Consider the following 9793-nt stretch of genomic DNA (forward strand, 5'->3'; position numbering starts at 1 on the left):
AATGCTAGACTCGTTGACTCGGCAAATAAACATTGCGTGTGCGTGAGTTGCGAAATGTAAACAGGCAAGATGGCACCGACATGTGAAAAGGCAGCGAAGCAAGTGCAGAAAAGAAAACACTCGCATTATGCGCATTATCGCGGAGTCGGACTCTTGATTTTTCAGAATCGGACTTTATTGGCAGTGATCAGGAGATCGAGCAAGAGAGTTAGAAGCAGGCATCAGCTGATCAGACACCAGCCGATGCCGCGCCAGCGGATCTGCTGCCAGTTGCGTGCCTTCGCGCAGCCGATGCATCTACGGCAAGGTTCGCATGGGATAAATACACAGACATTGATCCGTTGAGAGCTGATCTGGCTACCGGAGTTTACAAGACGGCATGGCTTGCTGTTGGACACGGCAGATCACCAGCTGCTGTACTTCAGGCTGCTCTCTCCTGATGCTGCTTTTCAGCTACTGTCAGATGAGACAAACAGGTAGGCAGAGATTTTTTTTGAATCGCGGGCTGCGTTTGCATCGCATTCTCATTTTTCAAAGTGGAAACCCACAACGAAAGACGAGATGAAGCCCGCTGTGGCATTACAAATAGAGATGAGACAGAACTGGTGATATAACTTCAGGGAGCATTGGTCCAAACGTGTTTTGTCCCCTGGTGGCTTAGGTACGTGCTGCTGCAAAGTTTTATTCACTTCTGTAATAAACAGAAGCAAATCCCATGGGGTGAGCCAGGCTATAATGCCATACATAAAGTTCATAAAGTTTCAGAAGATGAAAAGAGGTGACAATACGGTTTTCATGCTGGCAGAAAACTTGGTGGCAGTGGCATGGCATGATGGCAAATGGGTGACTTGTCTCTCTACAGTACACACTAACAATATATGTTAGAAAGTGCAGCAACAGACAATTGAAAAATAGGCACCAAAGCAACACGTATTGTAAGGAGTGCAATGTGGCAATGACTGAAATTGGCTGCTTTGAGCGAGATCAGACTTTGCTGTGTAAAATGTATGTGATATGTATGTGAAATCATAGAGTATGCAGGCTCATACAACATGCAAGACAGTAACATTTGTCAAAAGTAAATATTTTTTGTTGATTTGATATGTTAAACAATTGCTTTGTGTTCTTTTTTAAAAAATGTTAGTTTTTGGAAAAATATTCAGCCCTGGGAGAAAAGAAACAAAAAAAAAATTAGCCCTAAAAGAGTTAATATCATATCTATATAGATTCGCTATTATAAAAGAACTCATTCCCAACAAGGGAGCTAACGCCCCCTGCTGGATACAACCATTATGGATGAAATGAGAAGTCAAGTAAAATGACGCCTTTTATTGGCTAACTACAAAGATTACAATATGCCAGCTTCTTAGACTACTTGGAGCTCAAAACAGCAAGAAGGGGCTTCAGTTGCCTCGAAAGCTTGCATATTGTAATCTGTTCAGTTAGCCAATAAAAGGTGTCATTTTGCATGACTTCTCGTTACATCCATATTGGCTAACACAGTACAACACCTTACTATTAGTACTATTGATTATGATAGAAATTTGTCATTTTTCGCCTTCTGATAGGTCAATAGAGGACTAATAAAGGATCAAAAATCGCATCAAATTGATAATCACTGACCTTGACATTTTGATATGTTGAAGTGCTTAGGATGTGCTAGTGGAATTTGACTGCTTTTGTGGCATGGGACAGTGTGGCTAATGAATGTTTATGGTGCAGAAATTCACATGAAAATAAGCAAATGATTTAAAATAGACAACTTCGTTTTAATTAGCAGAAAATAAAAGTCAGCTTACCTGATGTACTCCATAATGCTGTTTCTAGCTTCTCTTTATCTGAAACCTTGTTGTTTGTTTCCTGCAAAAATAACGTAGTGATATTTAATAGTTATATAGTCTCAATGACAGATTAGATTTCTGATCAACAAGAATGCCTATCCTTACCTTGAGGTCCAGCTGTTAAATGAGCCCATTCATAGTCTTTATATGCCTGTTTTGCTGCACCTGTGTTAGGGCATTGAACAGATGCCATGATACATAAAGCATATTAAAAAGCTGAACAACAAAATGTCAACCAAACCTCAAAATCAGTGACTTGCACCAAAGTCAATACTAGACCTCGCCCTTCTCAATGAATCATTGCAAGGTCCGCAGTTCATTCTCTTAAAAGAGTCATTTGCCCTAATGAACACTCCGCCCGCAGCAAGGAACGTGCGGCTCATTCACAGGTGACAATGACGTGGGCGATGCTTGATTGTGCTCCTATCACAGGACAGGAGCACTCACCAATAAATTATGGCACACTGCAAGACACCGACTGCACCATGGTCAAGTTGGACATTATACCTCACTCAGTTTTGTCTAATCACAATGCAGCCTGCCTTTTTGTTGCACCCCCTGAAGTTCGAAATACCTGGTATATTGCGTAGTATTTAATAGAAATACAGTGGTGTGCAGAAGTGTTCAGTCCCTTTGAAAGTCAACCCAATTTTCTACATGACAAAAGATTGGCACGTTTATCCATTCAGTATATTTTATTGTGAACTCTTATGCTGTAACAATACATTTCCCAAGTTTAAACAAATTATTTTCTGTAGATATTTAACTGAACAAGAAAAACTCCAAGGTGAGTGTTTGCATTAAGTATTCAAGCTCTATACATTCATACTTTTGTCGAGAACCCTTTGGCTGCAGTAACAGCCTTCATTCTTTTGGGGATATGTCCCAGTTTTGCACATTGCGATTCCCCATTCTTCTTGGCTGAATTTCTAGAGACCCTCTTGGTTAGTGGGATGGTGCGTCCGGTCAGCAGTTTTCAAACAGTGCCACAGACTCTCAATTGGGTTAACTTCAGGGCTTTGACTTGTCCATTCCAAAACATTCACCTTTCTGTTTCTGAGCCACTGCAGTGTTGCTCTGGCCTCATGCTTAGGGTCATTGTCATGTTGAAGGATGAATCTTCTCTCGTGCCATAGGTTCATAGCAGACTGGAACAGGTTTTCCTGTAATATTGTGCTGTATTGGTGTCCATTCATTGTTCCTTCAACTTTCAGCAAGATTCCCAGTTCCAGCACATGAAAAGCATCCCCAAAGTATGATGCTGCCACCACCATATTTCGCTGTAGGTATGATGTTTCTTGAGGCATGGCCAGTGTTAGTTTTACATCACACATACCTTTCTGAAGTCTGGCCAAAAAGTTCTATTTTGGTCCCATCCAGTCATAAAAACATCTTCCATATCTTAACTGGGTCTTTCTCATGCTTTGTAGCAAATCTATTCTACAATAATCGACAGCAATAATAAAAATCCTCGGGTACTGTTTAGAACAGTGTCTAAATTAACAAATGGGAATTCAGATCTACAGTGCAAAATACCAACAGATATTAGCAGTACAGACTTTATGAACTTCTTCAATGAGAAAATTAAAAATATAAGATCTCAGCATCACAGTACAAACCGCATACTAAGTTAGCAGACCCTGCCTCACATTGCATTCAGCACTTTAGTAATTTTAATCCTGTAACTGAGCAGGAAGTCTTAACTTTAATTTCTAAAATGAAACCCACTACTTGTACCCTAGATCCAGCGCCAACAGAACTAGTAAATAAAAAGTGCAATGGATGTTCTTGCAGTGCCTATTCTAAACATTATCAATAGTTCATTATTGCATGGCACACCACTACTTAAAAAGTCAGACCTACAGTGCATCCGGAAAGTATTCACAGCGCATCACTTGTTCCACATTTTGTTATGTTACAGCCTTATTCCAAAATGGATTAAATTCATTTTTTTCCCTCAGAATTCTACACACAACACCCCATAATGACAACGTGAAAAAAGTTTACTTGAGATTTTTGAAAATTTATTAAAAATAAAAAAATTGAGAAAGCACATGTACATAAGTATTCACAGCCTTTGCCGTGAAGCTCAAAATTGAGCTCAGGTGCATCCTGTTTCCCCTGATCATCCTTGAGATGTTTCTGCAGCTTCACTGGAGTCCACCTGTGGTAAATTAAGTTGACTGGACATGATTTGGAAAGGCACACACCTGTCTATATAAGGTCCCACAGTTGACAGTTCATGTCAGAGCACAAACCAAGCATGAAGTCAAAAGAATTGTCTGTAGACCTCCGAGACAGGATTGTCTCGAGGCACAAATCTGGGGGAAGGTTACAGAAAAATTTCTGCTGCTTTGAAGGTCCCAATGAGCACAGTGGCCTCCACCATCCGTAAGTGGAAGAAGTTCGAAACCACCAAGACTCTTCCTAGAGCTGGCCGGCCATCTACACTGAGCGATCGGGGGAGAAGGGCCTTAGTCAGGGAGGTGACCAAGAACCCGATGGTCACTCTGTCAGAGCTCCAGAGGTCCTCTGTGGAGAGAGGAGAACCTTCCAGAAGGACAACCATCTCTGCAGCATTCCACCAATCAGGCCTATATAGTAGAGTGGCCAGACGGAAGCCACTCCTTAGTAAAAGGCACATGGCAGCCCGCCTGGAGTTTGCCAAAAGGCACCTGAAGGACTCTCAGACCATGAGAAAGAAAATTCTCTGGTCTGATGAGACAAAGATTGAACTCTTTGGTGTGAATGCCAGGTGTCATATTTGGAGGAAACCAGGCACCGCTCATCACCAGGCCAATACCATCCCTACAGTGAAGCATGGTGGTGGCAGCATCATGCTGTGGGGATGTTTTTTAGCGGCAGGAACTGGGAGGCTAGTCAGGATAAAGGGAAAGATGACTGCAGCAATGTACAGAGACATCCTGGATAAAAACCTGCTCCAGAGCGCTCTTGACCTCAGACTGGGGCGACGGTTCATCAGCAGGACAACGACCCTAAGCACACAGCCAAGATATCAAAGGAGTGGCTTCAGGACAACTCTGTGAATGTCCTTGAGTGGCCCAGCCAGAGCCCAGACTTGAATCCGATTGAACATCTCTGGAGAGATCTTAAAAATGGCTGTGCACCGACGCTTCCCATCCAACCTGATGGAGCTTGAGAGGTGCTGCAAAGAGGAATGGGTGAAACTGGCCAAGGATAGGTGTGCCAAGCTTGTGGCATCATATTCAACAAGACTTGAGGCTGGAATTGTATTGAGCAACGGCTGTGAATACTTATGTACATGGGATTTCTCAGTTTTTTTGTTTTTAATAAATTTGCAAAAACCTCAAGTAAACTTTTTTCATGTTGCCATTATGGGGTGTTGTGTGTAGAATTCTGAGGAAAAAAATGAATTTAATCCATTTTGGAATAAGGCTGTAACATAAGAAAATGTGGAAAAAGTGATGCGCTGTGAATACTTTCTGGATGCACTGTAGACCCACACATACTAAATAATTATAGGCCTACTGTATTTCAAATGTACAGTTTCTCTCTAAAATACTAGAAAAAGTAGTCACCAATCAGCTTCAGTCATACCTTATGCATTATAATTTATTTGAGAAATTCCAGTCTGGTTTTTCGCACTGGTCATAGTATAGAAACGGCACTAACGTGGGTTATAAACGACATTCTGATATTCTCTGATGAAGGAAACTCCACTGTAATTATGTTGTTAGACTTAAGTGCAGCATTTGACACCATCGACCATTCTACTTTACTGCACAGGCTAGAAAATGATGTTGGGCCTACGGGTACCATGCTCGCTTGGTTTAGTTCTTATTTATCAAATCGATTCCAATATGTACAGAAATGTGCTGACAGGACTCCATCATTATACACAGAAGTGAGATATGGTGTCCCGCAGGGCTCAGTACAGGGACATTTACAGTTTTCACTTCACAGGCTTTCACTTGGATCTATCATTAGGAAACATAATGTTAATTTTCACTCGTATGCAGATGACACCCAGTTATACCTTTCTTTTAGATCAAATTAAGTTTATCTGATGTTGTCTTTAATTAGTTGTGTTAGTGAATTAAAGGAGTGGATGGATGAAAACTACCTATCTTTAAACACAGATAAAACAGAGATGTTAATTGTTGGAGGGAATGACGCTGATCACAACAATATTTTATCATCATTTACCTCAGTTGGAATCACCATTAATTTTACTGAATCAGCCCGCAATCTAGGAGTTATCTTTGACTCTAGCAGGTCATTTAAAGCGCACATTACAAAGTTGTCCAAATCATGTTTCTTCCATCTTAAAAATGTTGGGAAATTAAGGCGTTTTCTAAATAAGCAGGATTCTGAGAAATTAATTCATGCATTTATTTCTAGTAGGATTGACTACTGCAATGCTGTGTTCACTGAATGTTGAAACTGTTCCTTTTATAGCCTCCAGTTAATCTAAAATGCTGCTGCAAGAATTATTACAAGAACAAGAAAATACGAACACATCACTCCAGTTCTTAAATCCTTACACTGGCTCCCGGTTAAGTTTAGAGCAGATTTCAAAATCCTTCTTTTAACATATAAAGCATTAAATAGACACAGTCCGGCTGACTTGTCTGAACATATCATGACTTACAAACCTGAGTGCACATTAAGATCTCAAGATGCTGGTCTGCTAATGATTCCAAGGATTAATAAAATGACAATGGGAGGTCGAGCTTTTAGTTACAGAGCGCCTAAACTGTGGACTGGTCTGCCTGCTACTATAAGAGATGCCCCTTCAGTCTCAGCTTTCAAATCCCAGTTGAAGACTCACTACTTCAGTTTAGCGTATCCTGACTAGAGCTGCTGATTAACAATACAGACTACATCTCTGTTGTTAGTCATTAGCACTAAAACATAAGTAACATGATAGTTATAATTTGTTACTAACCCTCACCTATTCTGTTTCTCTTCTCGGTACTCAAATGTGGCACTTGGTGCCACGGCCCACCTGCCAAGTTGTTTTGCCTGCCTAAGGCAGGGGTAGGCAATGTTGGTCCTGGTGAGCCGCAGTGGCTACAGGTTTTCATTCAACCCAATTGCTTAATTAGAAACCAATCATTGCCAATCTCAGACCTTATTTAATTTTATGGCTTGTTAGTCTGTGCAATGTAAGGCTTTTATATCGTAGATTTTTTTCCTTTCCAAGGATATCATCCAAATGATTTGAAGCCTAAAACAGATCATTTTCAGTCTGTCACATTTTTCTATTAAGTGTTTTATTAAATCAAACCGTGCATGATGAACACACACAGATGTAATTGGAAAAAAGCTAGCTGGAGAACTGCTGGCTGCTTTGTCTTTTACATCTTATTGCTAATAAGGAGCAATTAAAACACTGAATGCAGCAGTTTAAGATTGAAATAAACAATTAAGGTTGGAGAACCTTAACAAGCGAGACCACTAAAATGAAGCATTAAAATGTCACTTAAGCAATATGTGCTTCATCAGCAATAATTGAGTTCTCGTTAAGGAACTGGGTTGGAACAAAAACCTGCACATACTGTGGCACTCCAGGACCGACGTTGCCTACCCCTGGCCTAAGGTAAAGTCATCCCTGATGGAGGATCGCAGGAATCGTGGGGTGGAGGGGTCCTTTCATCATATTGGCTAGCCCAGCACTGGCCAAATGGGGGAGGCAGCTTGATGGCTGAGATCTTCAGGATTCTAAACAAATCCAAATCATATTATGGGATATCATCTACTGTTTAAAAATTTACAAGTATGGAGCAGAATTTATTTTTTATACTGTATTGAGGATTTGTTCTGTGTATTGTATTGGCCCACTTCTTTTTGACACCCTCTGCACGGCCAACCTACCTGGAAAGGGGTCTCTCTTTGAACTGCCTTTCCCAAAGTTTCTTCCATTTTTTCCCTACAAGGGTTTTTTTTGGGAGTTTTCCTTGTCTTCTTAGAGAGTCAAGGCTGGGGGGCTATCAAGAGGCAGAGCCTGTTAAAGCCCATTGCAGCACTTCTTGTGTGATTTTGGGCTATACAAAAATACATTGTATTGTATTGTAAATTCCATACAGGCGGACCTTCTTAAGGAATGGCTTCTTTCTTGCTACTTGAAATTATGGACCTCTGCACCTTCACTCCAATTTCAGGCACACGGCACTGCAGACATCTGAGAGAGATGGTTGGATCTTTAGGTTGGCCTCTCCCACCAGTCAATGTCTTGCTCCGATTTTTAGTTTTGAGGAACGGCCTGTTCTAATAAGAGACTGGGTGCTGTGATGAACCTTCCACTTTCTGATAATGGCTCTAATCTTACTAAATGGGACATTCAAACTCTTTTCGTAACCATTTTCTACCGTGTGCATTTCAATGACTTTGTTTCTCATATCAGCAGGATGCTCCTTTGCCTTCATTTTTTGCAGTGAGTGTCCAACAAAGACATTGGCCCTTACAAAGGGGGATTTTTTTTATATCTATAGAGAGATATAAAGAACTCACAAGTAGTACCTAATTACGGTCAAATGACTGTCACCTTTGTGTCATTTGTGGAAAGCTGGAGCTTCCAAAGCACAGAAGTTTAAATACTTGTGCAATCAATAACTTTGGAGCTTTCCGTCTTCAGTTAAATTTCTACAGAAAATGGTTTATTTGAACTTTGGAAATGTATTGTTACAACATAAGAGGTCACATTCAAAATACAGAATGGATGTGTACAAATCTTTTGTCATGCAGAAAGTTATGATGATTTTCAAAGGGATTGAATACGTTTGCGTGCCACTGCATGTAGTGAAGGATTACCAACATATAGATGTTATTCCAAAAGGCACACACCAGAATAATGCAGCATGCCAAATGAGATTATAACATTCTCACTTCAAAAAATGGAATACCGTATTTGAATATCTTGAGTTAATGTGTGAAACTTGCATCTCTCTCTCTCTATCTACCTATATATATATATATGTATAAAATCCAACATATGTCTGTCTGCTTTTCACGAGAGAACTACTTAAAGGATTTAGATCGGGTTTTTTTTTTCCATCTATAATTTGCTTGAACATTCCAGTTGATTTTGTGACTTCTCTCATCACGCTAGGTATCATAGTTTGCTTATGGTACCGATTTATTAACGCATATCCAAGAGAGACACAGTGGGCTGAGGCCCTCCACACTCACACTCTGATATATTTGTGCTAATCCAAGACAGAGGCTGCCGGCTGAGGGGAGGAGGAAACGTGATGTCAGGAGTGGGGAGCCGGACGGGGCCCTCCTCACTCACGTGCCACTCTGCGTTCGAGTTGCTCCACGTCTGCCTTTTCCAGTGTACCTTGCCTCCGCATAGCTAGCGATACCCGTTTGTTTATTGATCTTTAAAGTTTGTCCTGTTTCATTACTACAGGGGCGGAGCTGCGGGGGATGGCTGGTATATTTTTTATATTATATACATACATACATATATACAATATATATACATACACACAAACACATGTAAGCTACCTCTGGCAACACATCCAAATACATAGAATGGTAATGGATGCAAATCAGGCTGTTAATCTTTATGTACAGTAATTCTCCTGAAATACTGCAATACTCTGAGCAACATTATACAGTATGCAAGACAGGGTTATTAATTCCATGGAAAGTGCAGGTGGCTGTCTTAAGATGTGCTCCAAAATGAGCCTCTGAACCGCCTAATCATTGATCAAGCTGTAAGTTGGTCCACAGTGGTCTGACCCTCTGCTGGCCAGTACACACGGGCACTTGAATGGGGCACTTGACATGGTCAGTAGAATGTTTTGTAATCATCCATCAACAATACAGAACATACTGCCATCTCATAGGAGCCATTAAACTAATTAAATGTACATGTACAAAAAAAAACAAAAAACAACTTACCATAGATTTGAAATACTCCGCCTACCTATCAAACATAGGCACATGGACTGTTTATAGTT

This window comes from Erpetoichthys calabaricus, chromosome 11, assembly GCF_900747795.2.
Source record: "Erpetoichthys calabaricus chromosome 11, fErpCal1.3, whole genome shotgun sequence".
NCBI lineage: Eukaryota > Metazoa > Chordata > Cladistia > Polypteriformes > Polypteridae > Erpetoichthys > Erpetoichthys calabaricus.